The sequence below is a fragment of the Amphiura filiformis genome, chromosome 5, assembly GCF_039555335.1.
Source record: "Amphiura filiformis chromosome 5, Afil_fr2py, whole genome shotgun sequence".
Lineage (NCBI taxonomy): Eukaryota > Metazoa > Echinodermata > Ophiuroidea > Amphilepidida > Amphiuridae > Amphiura > Amphiura filiformis.
Window position 1 is genome coordinate 2,978,603 of NC_092632.1, and position 14,065 is coordinate 2,992,667.

General features: G+C 35.1%; 1 protein-coding gene across 1 annotated transcript in view; it reads right to left on the reverse strand.

The window, feature by feature from the left end:
* The window catches only part of LOC140152477 (chromatin-remodeling ATPase INO80-like), a 137,613-nt gene that overhangs the window by 64,147 nt on the left and 59,401 nt on the right, over positions 1-14,065 (reverse strand). The window lies entirely within an intron of this gene.

Consider the following 14,065-nt stretch of genomic DNA (forward strand, 5'->3'; position numbering starts at 1 on the left):
AGTCCAAATTCAAATTTAACCATGTTCGTCAATGCAATGTGCGCGCAGTGGTGTCATGTTCACTCACACAGCTGTGCTAACCGCAAGTCAACACAGCAGCGTGGTGGGAAGTGCTTAAATCATCCTCTGCATTGGAACTAAGCATGCATGCATATAGGATTTCAGCAATATATTGCTGATGATGGTAATTGAACATTGCAACCCAGTATGCTTGGATAAGGATTTCAGCAATAGATTGCTGATGACAATAATTAAATTGTCAAAATTGCCTCTTTTGGTCTGATTGGATCAGATCACATCTAAAATAGTCTCACTCCATTGTACACCCCAAAAGTTGTTATCAACCGCAGAATGTGGCACTATAGCACTACATTTAGATGTTTGCAAATGATTCTTTGTAAATTACACACACCCCTGAATCCTCCCTCACACACACACCCCTCAACACACCCCAATGTGGTCACATGACTACATGAAAGAGAGGAAACATGCAACATATTTTTTTATGTGGGGTTCGAGTGCTCCAACTTTCAAGTAAGAGAGTTTCATTCCAAAAAGGTTGGGTGCTGTTGCCTCATAGGTTTAGAAAAAACGTACCAAAAAAAAAGAAAAAAAAAAAAAAGAAGAGATAACAATCTATCAATAAAATTATATAAATTTTAAAATCAAAATTTTATTCCAAGTTCTAAATGTAACATAATAAACAATGTGTTACCATGAAATGCATGCATATCAATCTTAAAAATCTCAAATCATGTTGATACTTAGTGAGTCGACGAAATCACAATGTTCAACATTTATTTCATTCCCATGTGTTGATGGACTCCACATCTGGTAAATAACATAAAAATTAGCTTCTTGCAAAAAAGTTGAAATTGCAAAATTTACAAAGTGGAAGAATGCAGAATCTAACATTTATAAAGCAGAAAATTTTGGGCTTTATATTATATGCATTATATGCATACTTGTCAAAACTCAAATCTATATAACATATTGGAAAAATAAATGTTACATTATTTTCTGATGAAGATTAAATTCTCCTCTATGCGACACCTACATAATTCACCACAGGCAAAGCAATAGTAGCGTAATATTACTTAACACCGATGGTCTAGCGGGATAGTTGATGGCCGGGCAGGCATTATTAACTCAATATATCTTATTGATTCCTGCAGCATAATACATCAATAGGACTGAGTGTGTGACCTAGGTAACGATGACCAGTCTTAATTAGTCCATCTACATCGCTTGTCCAGACCGGGATTAATTAAAAGCTTATTGACTCCTGCTAAATTAAGTAAAGCTTCATATGCATATTATGACAAATACCACCATCACTTTCTACAAATAAACTTCTATAATCAACTTAGAATTTGCTAAAATAATCCTGCTAAACTTCGAAAGAATACTGCTTGATGAGTATAGCTCATATATGAAATAATTTGAAGTACCTTCATAATATGGGGAAATAACCAATAATTAATTTGTGATATAACCGACTCGATCATGGTAATATACCGGCCTTTTTTGAAGCGATAAAATCAATATTTGTCAGCCTCAGATAGTACATCAATATTCATTAAAAGCATAGACAAACATTTTTACTCTACTGATATATTTCAGATATGTTAACCTATGATTAGCTTATATGAGTCCTTATTTTAACTTATGTTGGATAGTGGTGGTTAAAATAAGGTGATCATGGCTCGTTTAACCAATTTTGGAAAGCTGCTTACTATAAATAAATCAACAAACAAACAAACAAACAAATAAATAAATAAATAAATAAAGAAATAAAACAAAATAAAATATGTAGGCATTTATAGTCCTTAGATCTGAAATTAAACAGATATCAAAGCACTTTACAATTACTCGCCTGCTGCTACGATATCACACCATTTGGCAGCAACAATCAGCGTTAGTATAACTTACTCCTAGAACAGCTCCCCATTTTACACCTAGGTGGAGTGGGGCAAGTGAAATAAAGTGTCGTGCCCTAGAGCACAATACATTGGCTCATTTGCCTATCACATCAAACTTATTGGCCCTTAATATCAACTGTATGGGCCATTATACAGTCCAACGGTTTGTGTGGGTTTTTCTGTTCTAATTTTTTTCATCTCGGCTGTGTTTTTTCCCTCAATTGATTAGCTGTTTGGGACTTTGTTTCTCAACCTTCTGTCACAATTTGGTCAGTCTGTTACTTGTGATAGACCGCTTCTTCCCACTGGCTGTTTATGCCAGGATTTGGCTTTTCCGTCTCACACCCTCTGACATGAAGAGGATGCTTACTGCTGCATTAATGATTACCAACTGAAAGGCCCTGTACAAACCAATAGCGATTTTGTGAGGTGTAAGTGCAATAGATGGAATAACCCCAACTAAGTGAATGGCTAATTTTTGTCAATTGCAACTATTCTGATGAAGAAATACATAGACGTTGACAAATTTAAAACAGTGAATGAGTGAATTAGGCAGCACCACCTTAAATCAGTTAGTAACCTAACAGTTTACACTAAGTCTGGATGTAGACAGCTGGGGCATCTTATCTTACACAAAAGTTTATATAACATAGCCAACATTATGAATGATTAAATACATACATGTATCATGCAAAACTAGATCATGTATTGCACTGGGATAAAGTCATGATGAACATAGAGAGATTCATTGAACATGTTGTGTGTGACAATTGGAGAATAAACGGTAGGAATCTATTATGTCACAGGGGATAGGCAGGTCCTATATTTTGAGTAATGGATGCTGGTGTAGCTGCTATCCAGTATCCACTACGATAAAATATTGGACATGATCGAGGATAACAAAAACATTCCTGTTTATTCTCATTCTTCGATGGTATTATTTTGATAACTAAAACTATGTTATAATGCCATGGATATTCCCCTTATTCTAAAATGAAAGAAACTGGCTTACAACTTTAATTGTGTGTACAGTGATCGTACATATTTCAAACTAGGCATACGCCTACAAAATGTGTGACTTGAGAAGACTTTCACAACGTGGCCACTGTTATCTTTTGCCTCATAGACGACACCCAATAACCAATGAAATTAAGCATTTACAAACCACACCTACTGACTATAGTTCAATTGGTTTCCTTCAGACAGTAGAGTCCATGTGTGATACACGCAAAATCAAACAAGTGCATCTGTAGCTCGTAATGCTCCACAAAGTGACTGCACCCTACAGATACACCGCCTTTGATCACGAATATGCGGGCGATACTGTCTTGAAGAAGCCAAATGGATAAGAATGTGTGTTGTGTGGGTGAGGGGGAGGAAAAGTGGCATTCTAAAACAATACCAATGTAGTAACTTTTCTGTAAAACTCTAACGTAACTTTTCTGTATCACGAATACATATATCCACTTCATGAGCATAGCAATATTAACATGAATTTATTGACGTAAAACAGCCAATGATATTTGCACCTGGTGTGAATTTTGAACTGCTTCCCATGATGTAGCTACCATTAGATTGACCACTATATGATGAAATTATGGTAAACTTATGTCATTCTGACGTCAAAACACCTCCGCACATAACATCGCCCGATACAATGAATTACAAAATAGCCTTCATTGAGTTCATTCATTATCTGTCCACCTGTTTAACAGTAGTAATAGCAACTAATTAGAGCAACTGCTGTTGAACAACAACTCATAATTACATTATTGTGATAGAAAACAAATCTGTTGGACTCACATCTCAGTTGGTTTGCTATCTTGCTTAGATAGCAAAATCAGAATGGTCGACTGCAGATCCATCGGATAACGCTTTTTCAATGGGAAATGAACTTTGCTGCTTGGATGGTGTCACGATGAGTTTAGCATTTATTCCGTATACGGTATTTAAAAGCATGTTCTGACGGATCTGCACTCGACCGGCCTCCTATAGACGTATTTGTAATGGACATTTTACTTTTGTGAAGTCCTTACATTTACCCAAATTATTGTTACTAAATGAACACACACTTGTTCAGGCTTTTGTTTTTGTTTGTTTGTGAGTTACCACACCACAAATGCAGGAACAGTTCAATTGATCAGAAATATCCGGTTTTATTATTCAGCATTTGTGATGTTGTCAAGATGATAGATGATTATCCACCCAGATGGTCCATGTATTCTACAATTTTATTTCTTTTTAGAAAATATACGCCTAAATCAGTCCTACATACAAATATTCTAAAGAAATCAAACATAATGACAACAATTATTATTTGGTTACAATCTATTTTTTAATCTAAATATTTTTTAATAATGACCTAAAAACTATTGACTTTTTTTTGTTTAAATGGTACAAATATTGTGCTAAATACAATGTAGAAGTGAAATCAAAATAGATATGAACAATTCAGATAAGATAGATAGTAATGTGTATGGTTACAATGCTATTATCTTGCTGAATGTCGATGGACGAACAGGTGCAAATTCTATCCATAGGTTAATACTATATAGGCCATACTACACTGTATACAATGACAAATAGGAACTGTGTTGTTAGGAAGCATTGTATACCTTTATTATAGGAGAAAAGATATATTTAAGCGCTTTTGAAATGTTTTAGGCTTTTGATACTCTTCTGGAGAAAGTTTACAAAGGCGTGAAGATGATGTGTTTGGTAGGTTAGACAAGATGATCTAATGAATTATCAAAGCAAGATATAATCAACCTCCGTGATATCTGCATGTTTTCAAAAGTCAGGAGCCATGAGTCTTGATTTCCCCAAAAATGTACACCCTGCATTTCTCCAGACTAACTGGTGAAAGTGGGGGAGGGGCTTGCGCACACCACTGATAAAAACCTACATGTACATATATATATATATATAAGTTTGTGCATGGAACATCCCTTGTTCTTTTCAAAGGACTCTCTTAATTACAATGTAGTATTTGTTTTTTGACAATAATACACAGACACACCCACCCCACCCCCTCATACATCCAGACGCACACACCCCTAGTACAAATATTCGCAAGCAAATAGGGACTCTGTCTAGACTGTTCAATCCGAACATGTTTTCTGATTTTGACTGGCTAAACGGGGACATTTTTAGCCTTAACATTTACAACCTAATGAACATGTTAGGGAACCGGTGACTGTTCCCCGGTTTGATGGATGTCCCCTATTAGAATTTAAGTTTTATTCGAAACATCTACGTTCCACTTCCAGCGTGTGAATGAAGCCTGCATCTCCCATTAATTAGTTTCCATTAAACTTGTGGCACGTGGCAGACTAAGATTATACTCATTAGTGTAGGAGGCCCAGGGTCCACACAAACAGTATCATTATCTACTGATAATTACTAGTATACTACACATTTTTTTAATATCATAACATAGCTTAAATTTTTGAACCCTGGATCATGAAGCTTCAAGTTATTAAGGCTGCAACATTAGAATAGGTAATAGTAGAAATTAGAAACAAAATTAATGTGGTTTGCAGGCTTATTCAACGACGTTTATAGTTCTTGAAGATCCAATAGAAGTTGAATGGAACTTAAGGTGGTACTACACCCCTTGATAAATTTGTGACTATTTTTGCATTTTTCTCAAAAAATAGTAACACACTGGTAATTTAAGTAATTTGTATTATAGGGGCAAGGAATCCAGTTACTACACTGGAATTTCAGTGACTCAAGACAAGTGGTACATTATTTATGATAGGAAAAGGGGTACAGCTAGAATGTACCTTATTTCTTAACATATATATAAAGAACCACTTGTTCTGAATCACTGAAATTGCAGTGAAGTAATTGGATTCCTTGCCCCTATATACATAACTTTTGTTACTAGTGTGTGGTTATTTTTTGAGAAAAATGCAAAATTAGTCACAAAATTTAGCAAGGGGTGTAGTACCACCTTAAATAATCTAATAAGGTGGTTAGAGCAGAAACTGATGTATCCTCATCTCTGTGTCAGACTGCTGCTGTGGAAAAATATTTCCGGCTAAAACTTGCATTAAAAGGTAAACATATATGGCAGATGAGCTCCTTTTTTTGTATTTTGACACAATACTCTTTTGCCTACACATAGTATTGTTAAATTATAGGAAATGGCCGTTTTACACTTGACCATATAGACTGGCCATATAGGTGACCCCGGCCATCCGGGTACTTATTTTACATGACGCTACAGTGCCTACACTTACGCTTTTCAACCCACAGTAGAACGTGGAGCAGTGCGACTAGTTGAAGACTTGTAGCAGAGGCTGATTCAGTCTGTTTACATTTTGTTTTGACTTGAATCGAGCAAATTTCGGGCCGATTTGGTAAAATAAAGGTTAAATACTTGCGAAAATTGCATTTTATGTGAAGCTGAACACATGAACATGTAGAGGAGAGTCTTTATTTTTTTGTTGTTGGCTGGAGGCCCCATGTCGAGAAGTTATAGAAATGGTAGTATTTTGGCCAATTTGAAAGGGACAAACCACAGAAAACTACAAATTTGACTTCTGAATCGGATTTGTTGTCAACGGAGGTCAACGGCTTGTGACGTCACTCCGGGGTCACCTATACCTAATCTGGACATATCAGAAGGATGATGCATTGGATCAAAAAACATCTATTTTATACTAAACCACATTTTCATCAATTTGAATTTATTCCACTCTATGCAAGATGCATTTAACAAGAAATAGTTAGGTATGTTATGTTTTAGATGTCAATGACCATGCAGGCATGACCCGGCCCACTTGAGTTAGTTGGCTAGCTATGACTGTAAAAGAGCTATAAGAGAGCTAGCTATGTTGCTCCTAGCTATGATGCAAACCACTGCCTGACAGTCCGGCTTCTCGACCAACGCACGCGACAACTGCATCAAATGACACTAACTCTAAATATACTGTCTGTCACATCTTTAACCAAATTTATTTTTCTGTGGTTTTGTCTTGCAAATTTCGTTGAATGAGTCACAGTAAAAACATGTAAAATTCAGCACAGATAGATGCTTCTTTGATTTAAGAAAATGAATTCATAAAGCTGACAGGTTATTTCATTCTTTATAAGCATTGTACCACCATTTTGAGTGATTTACATATGCGTTCAAATCACACAATTTTGTAGCAATTTGCACCTGCAGTGAACACCTAGGCTAGGAATCCCTTCAGGACCTACTATACTATCTATACACTCAATACCATCCATTAGAGCTCTTTCTAGGACTTACCGGTTTCTAAAACCGTATCTTTCTGTAAAAGTATATTGATTAGTAAGTACTCTGTAATCACACACATATGATGGGGCTATTTCAATTCAACACTAAGTTGTATCTCCTATTGGTAAAATCAATGGCTTTCCAGTGATCTGTTTCAGTTAGTAGCTATCAGGCAAACTAATATAGCAATTTACTGGGCGCCAATATCATTTATCCTAAATTCATGACTTAATTTTACATGCTTCAGTAGTCAGGAATACATTTAATGTGTAATTACAATGGGGATAAAGTTCCTGACTCTAATGTGCACAAGATACAATCTATATAAGTTAGACAACTAGCATTGGCACATAATCATACAAAAAGTCATTGGCGCTACCTCATAGCAGTTTTCAGTTTTTGTCACAATACAAGTTGTCATGATATATAATCCAATTTTGATCTGTTTTGAATGCAAATACCGCCATATGTATGTGACTGTTTGTACAGACAATAATTGAGTTGAATTGAATTCGGGAGCTGACATAATAGCAATTACCTTAGGAAAAACTTAGGTCAAAACTTGAGATTGGCATTGTTCTCTCTACATTGCTAGGGGCATCCCAACTAATATTGTGCAGCAGATTCAGAACGCCCCTCAGCAGAAAACAATTAAAGCAATATTAGTGCGTTCAAATGCGGCTTTAAGAAAATATGATATGATATAAGGCGGTACTAGTGGCGGCACTACTGACAGCTCAGTCACAAAAATGTGCCTTAAGCTTATTGCTGGAAAAGTGAATATGATATGTTAACATAATCTTCAAACAATCCCAAGACAAAATATAAGTATATATTTTCTCAGAAGTATTATTTTATCGTTATTACTTATTATGTGGAGAATGAAATAAAAAAACAAAATCTTTGAAGTGTATCATTTCCATTTTAGCATGAAAATGCTGACATTTGTTTATAAACATGACTTCTTTGAAAAGTCATGACCATAAAGCTCAGCTTTCACAGCACAATGACCTGAAATATTTTTCGCTGTGTTGGGTGATTGTGTGTGTGGGGGGAGTGTGGTGGTGGTGATTGTGGAGGTGAACATTGCCAGAATATGTGATGTGGTGTTTGTTTGAGCGCACACATCCCAACACATATATATGTGTGGCCCTCCTAGCTGTCTGTGCCTGTGTTTGTGAATAAAAGCTTATGAGGAGTATCATATTGGCTGCATTAATTTGGAAATGTTTCAGCTGAAACTATTAGCAATGCACCCAGAAGGGAAAAGAGAACCCAGTGTTTATTTAACAGTTTTACTAAATTAAGTGCCTCTGGTTATAACCTTATTTACTTCACAGATGAATAAAATTGTTGGATTGAGGCAGCTGCCATATCATCTATGAATTCAATTATAATCATACAATATATGCCAAATGATGTGTAACATTCAAAACAAACATGAGTGAAACATTTGATGAAGGGCAAGTATGAAACGTCCATGTGACAGCTTGGAAACATCATATTTAACCCGAGATTGATGACATTAATCACAATTCTAACTAAGCATCAATATTATGTGCAGGAGATGGGGAGTTGATATAAACACTTTGTATGGCTTGGAAGCTCATATCTTGAGAATTGTGGGGAATGCTAACAAGATTTGGGTGTATTTTGGAGCTGATGGGTGTATTTAGGTAATAGACATCTTGAGAATTGTGGGAAATACTAACATGATTGGGTGTATTTTGGAGCTGAAGGGTGTATTTAAGTAACAGACATCTTTAGAATTGTGGGAAATGATAACAAGTTTGGGTGTATTTTGAAGTTGATAAGTGCATTTAGGTGATAAAGGGTGCAAAGTGCACGATTATAACACAAATTGATTGATTGATTGTTCATCATATATTCATTGGGCATCTGGTGCTACCAGGCCAGAGGAAGCAATAGTAAAATTGAGATTAATGCAATAAATAGGGAGGGAGCAAGAACACACTACTTTCCACCAAGTATGCTAGAGATGCAAGATTTCAGCATTATAATACTAATTGGTTAATTTGGCCTGGTTGTATCACATTATGTCACATTTGTCCAAATCATGCTAGCAGCTACTTTTAGCATCAAAATGATAAAAATGAAGATTTTGAATCCCATAAAGTGAGATTATTAGACTGTGAGAGCTTGAATTAGAACCACATCTAATAGCAATTGCTTGTGAATGGAGTCAATAGACCCTGATGGTCCTTTGGTCTATGCTTCCGGTTTCACTAGTTTAGTAAATTACAAACTTGTCAAATATTTAAAGCAATATCTTAAAATAGGACAAAATGTGATGAATATTTTAGTATTGGTTTGTGTTTAAACAGGTGGTAATGAACCAATCAATATCATGCTTTCTTAATTACAACAGTCAATGGCATACAAGCATGATATCTATAATATATGGAATATAGGCTTATGTAAGCATGGCCAAGTACATCAAACATCACACAACTGGCTTCATTAGCCTACTCGGCCCATATAACCATATTAAATAATTCTACAATATTTGAATAATAACTCCATTAAGCTATAGACCATTAGGTATGGTTGGGTTAATGACTGAACCTACCAAAGCTGAGAATATGAATTATGTAAATGTATGCGATCTGCACACACATTTTGACGCAAAATAAATATGTTGTATAATAAATGAGTGCATTCAAGTCATTAATCAATAGAATATAATGTATGCACAGACATAATATAGGAGTACTAAAAGCTTTTTTCCAATTCTTATTGTGAGCCACACTAAATGCTTATATGCCACACCATAGTAGTATTGTCTTAATGAGCAGGGTCCAATTATCAGATTAAAAACCTCATAAAAATCTAACTAATTTATATTTGGGGATTTGGGCAACATACACACACATAAGCATGTATAAAAAATATTGACAGTACAAAATATAATCAACATGATAGTTAATAAATTGTGGCAAGTTGTGAGCTATTAAAGTCACCAATGTCCCTATACGACAATTGCACACTAAACAGCATTATTTACTGTACACGTTTACTATTATGTAAAAAAGAAAGAAGAAAAAAACACACCTACAACAGAAACAAACACAAACACAACACTCATGATGTGCACAAGTACTTGCAATACTTTTAGTACTAAAATAATATAGTAATTGAAATTAAACATTAAAAAAGGACTTCGGAATAAGATATGAAGTTCTTCAATAGCATGTGAAAATATCGGACCAAACCTGTTGAAATTCAGAAAATAGACTATCAATTTGGCGGAATATATGCAAGCAAAACAAATTGATGGGTACAGTGTTTATGGCACCTGTGTCTAGATATCAATTAACCCTTGTATTCCTCAAAGCACCTGTTGGCAATATCAGCTATGGCATGATTGATGCCACAACTTAATTTAGCACAATAACTCTATTCTGCCAATGTGTCCTGTTTACGGGTTGGTCTACTGCCGCCGATGGGAAGGCACTCCTTTATGCTTTTTTTGGCATTTCTTGTAGTGTGGTTGCCTATTTCACTTCAAAGCCCATTAGCCGCCAAATGTGTAGCAGTTAATGAGCTAATTTATTTCAAATGGTTTTCTTATTTACATTGATCCATTTTAACAAAGATGCATCCTATGCATGGGGTACATGTTATCTTGACTTGAGTGATGCAAATATACATTATTTCAAGGTTTACAGTAAAACACTCAAGTCTACATGTTTGCTATTATAATTCAAACATAGTAGAGCACAAATATTAATGTAGTGAAGCTGACAACAAAATTGACATAAATATTCCATCTGTCTGGTTTGTTTCCTGACAGGTTTCTGTCACATCATCAACAACTCACTTAATGAACCCCTATTCATTAAATAGCCATACACAACAACACCTATTTCCTATTTTTTGAAATGAACACAATTTGAGTGTTCTTGTTACATTTTTAGGTCAAAGAAATACCATAGGGAAACTCAGTTTGGGGATGGGGGTGTAAGTGTCCATATCACCCATTGTTTTCATTGATTTTAAATGAGAAATACTGGAGTTTATTTACTGAAGGAAGTGTTTTTGAATCTTATTTAGAAACTATTCAAAGAAGCCATACATCAAGATTGGCTGCAACAGGTTTGGAGCTTCTTTAATTTGCAGTTGCATAATAAGGCAGCATAGCAGTTCCTTCTTATAATGATGGTAGCATCAATACCGTAAACCTTTAAATTTAAGACGAATATGATACTTGTATCTTTACATAGAATCATAGACAGTTTTCACAGAGAGTATTCAATTTCAATTGCGACATCAAATTCAGACTCCGACTAAGAATTAGCAAAAATTATTTGATGACAGGGTGTTTACACGATGGTCAACTTCAAAACAAATTGTGAATTTGACTTTTATGCTATCACTTGCTCATGCTTCAAATAACCATTATGGAGTCAACTGCTAACTGCACGTTTTTGTTTACACTGCAAAAGTAGATTTTGAAGTCAAGTTTGAATTCGACAAAAGATGCTCCGGGTTGTCATTAGCGGTTGATTTCTGAAGTCAAGTTCAAAATGCGGTGTCCCTGTTTACACACAAACGATGTTCAAATTTGACTAAAGTCAACTTCAGGCTCTGTGTAAACGGGGTCATAATGGTAAGATACTTGCTGTAACAAATTTGCAACAGTATAAATCTAGGCAAACACAATGACAACCTTATAATCATATCTCAATATCTAGAAATAATTACTGGTCTTGTCCAAACCGTATTATGATATCACATAAAAGTAACATACTGAAGTGCTACGATTGACATGATTTGCAACATTTCTATACTTCCACATTGTCAAATGAAATCAGCATCATGAACCGAGATTTGCAGTCATGACAAACCGTGGATAAAATGAATTGCATGCTTACTTAAGTGTTAAGCGTTATATGACATCAACTTGGGGAAAAATGAACTCATTATATCAAAACATGATACATGTGGCTGGTAACATGAGATTGCACTGAACCTGTGAATATCTCCTGCTTTTTGAGTCATTAATCACTTGACACCTATGTAGTCTTGGGTTAGAAATTTGTGCACTGAATGAGAGTCAATCTTGATTCTAGTGACATTTTTGAAATTTGTTGATTCTCACAAATTATTAATGCAAGCATCAATTTGAAGCTTGAACCTACACACCTCATACTATTGACGTTGATTCGATGCCGATGATTGATTGGTCAATCATCAGCATAAAAATGATGTCGATAATATGCTTGAAGAATTGATTTTTATCATATTCTCACTGAATTCTAACCTACTATTCCACAACTATCTTTGAACACTGTCAATAGTGTCATCGGTTTCATTATCCAGAGTTAACTTTAACTCAGTCCAAGGGCAGTGGCATAACTAGACTTTCGCAAACAAGGGGCAGCCGGGAAAAAACTTGCCACCAAGGGGAGCCAAATGGGGGTCAAAATACTAATCCTTCATTGAAGAATGTACAAATTCATTTGGGTTCCAATGAGGAGAGAGTTCCCGTTCCACCTGCTCCCACCCCACTGCATGTCACTGTTTTTCCAAAATAACAGCACCTCTAACAAAACACTAAACCAGTACTAGACATGTTTGTAGCCATATCGTATTTCCCGTGTTTATTACTAAATAGCAAAGAAACAGACAATATACCACCTTTTACATCTGTACTTGGTTAAATCTTGATAAATCAAATTGAAAGGAAAACTAGACTTAAATTATAATGTCATGGTTGATAAGAATGTAGATTCAAGCAGAACACTTGAGTTGAAATAAAAGTCACTTATGTTTATTATTAGTATCACTCATGATATGCACACCTAGGCATATCGGAAGAGAACTATTTGTGGAAAATGATACTGTGATAATCATTAGGACTTATCTAATCCAACAAGGCGTGAGTATCACACTGCTATGCCAGATGCTTGTACCATCTTAATCATTCCATATGTGAAACTAATGCAATTTTCATCTTATCTTTGACTTTATGAAACAATTATTTCTTTTTTATGAAACAAATTTTTCAGAAGTACTTTCATATCTTAAGAGTTTTAACCCCACAGGCTCTACTGCCTTTCTTACACAGCCTCTGATTGGTTAATTATATGATATAATCATCTGAGTAACCAATCAAAATAGAGTGTTTACATCTCTCAGCATTTTGAAGCTTAATTCCCTTCAGCCCTATTGTAAAGTCCTCCAAAAATCGCAGAATTTGGGAAGAAACAAGGAAAAAGCAGTTTTGTTAAAAAGAGAAAAAAATGAACTGAAAAAAGCTTAAAAACACAAAATTCAGAAGAGAGTCTCTTACCGAGGAACTTACCAAACAATTATTAATGTTGAAATTCAATGGTGACATTGAACATAGACTAAGAAGGATGACTACAGTAAACAGTAAGGTAAGCAAATCGTATGCTTACAGTTTTTTTTTGTGAAAATGTTATTATCGCAAACTTTACAAAGCGAAGAAAAGCGGAATTTGACATTTGTAAAGCGGAAAATTTTGGGCTTTTCCCTATTGACTATTCTTACCGTATCTCTGATTGGCTCAATATGAGATACGGCACTGCTTTGTAACCAATCAAAACAGTTAGTCCAGTATTGGCCATTGGGCTAACCTACTTGGTAATAAATCTGCAAAAATTTCGTAGTTTTGTATCTACTTATGATTTGGAGGATAATGTCAATGTTTCACATCACATTTCAGATATTGAAGTAACTCATTATAAAGCTGTCATTATAGATGTCCCATCATTTTGCAATATTGAAATTTTTTATTACAGTCCCTCTCAAATAGGTCATTGCTACACATAGTTCATTCCACCTTTATGATATTAAATATATTTATCTGCCAACAAATAATTTGGAAGTAGCCTAACATGAAAGG